The following is a 1,350-nucleotide window of genomic DNA, read 5'->3' on the forward strand; positions in this document are numbered from 1 at the left end:
AGTAGCTGGGATTACAGGCATGCACCACCATGCCCGGCTAAATTTTTTTTGTATTTTTAGTAGAGATGGAGTTTTACCATGTTGGCCAGGCTGGTCTCAAACTCCTGACCTCGGATGATCCACCCTCCCCAGCCTCCCAAGAGTGCTGGGATTATAGGCGTGAACCACCGCACTCGGTTCTTTTGCTCTTACTCAAAGTCCTTCAACACATTCCTCCTCTGCTTCTTGGACCCAGAGGCGACATCTGTGGTCTGCAAACAAGAGCCACCACAGCCAGAGGCTCTCCCTGCTGCATGGCAAGAGACCCTCAGGAATTCCCCTTCATGTAGCCCAAGAGGAGGTTTCATGCTCATGAAATGATTTGCATTTTCCTCGTGATGCAGATTGGATTAACAGATGGTGACTTTTGTCATCCTTAAGCAAAATAGACTGGAGTCTTCTGTTTTGAAGACGTAGGCTGCATTTTTGGGGGGAACGAGGAAGGAAATCTATTTGATTTGTAAAACTCCCCTGCTGAATGTACTTCTCAGACTGGAAATAGATCAAGACTCCATCTTATAGGGGACTGGTGAGATGAACGATGGCAGATTCAATAATGCAACCGTGTCTGTATCTTTTTAAAAGGATGAGGAAGATCTGTTTACCTAAATGAAAAGCTTTCTAGGAGGGAGTCCTAAGTGAAAAAGGCAAGATGCAAAATGATGCATGGGGATGCAATCTTACAGGTGAGAAAACACAAACATAAGGATATATATATGGTTTACCTATTTGTCCCCTCCCAATCTCATGTAGAAAATTGATCCTGGGCTGGGCACGGTGGCTCACACCTGTAATCTCAGCACTTTGGGAGGCCAAGGTAGGTGGATCACCTGTGGTCAGGAGTTCGAGACCAGCCTGGCCAACATGGCGAAATCCCCTTTCTACCAAAAATACAAAAATTAGCCAGGTATGGTGGCGAGCACCTGTAATCCCAGGTACTCAGGAGGCTGAGGCAAGAGAATCGCTTGAGCTTGGGAGGCGGAGGTTGCAGTGAGCCGAGATTGCGCCACTGTACTGCAGCCTGGGCAACAGAGTGAGAATCTGTCTCAAGAAAAAAGAAAATTTATTCAGAATGTTGGAGGCCTGTGGCCTTGTGGGAGGTGTTTGTATCATGGGGGCCCATCCTGCATGAAGAGCTTGGCGCTTTTCTCAGGGTAATGAGTGAATTCTTGCTCTATTCGTTCCCATGAGAGCTGATTGTTAAAATGAGCCTGCCGGACAGGACAGCTCATGCCTGTAATCCCAGCACTTTGGGAAGCCAAAGCAGGAGGATTGCTTGAAGCCAATAGTTCAAGACCAGCCTGGGCAACA

This window comes from Mandrillus leucophaeus, unplaced genomic scaffold (genome assembly GCF_000951045.1).
Source record: "Mandrillus leucophaeus isolate KB7577 unplaced genomic scaffold, Mleu.le_1.0 Scaffold104, whole genome shotgun sequence".
In the NCBI taxonomy this organism is placed as follows: domain Eukaryota; kingdom Metazoa; phylum Chordata; class Mammalia; order Primates; family Cercopithecidae; genus Mandrillus; species Mandrillus leucophaeus.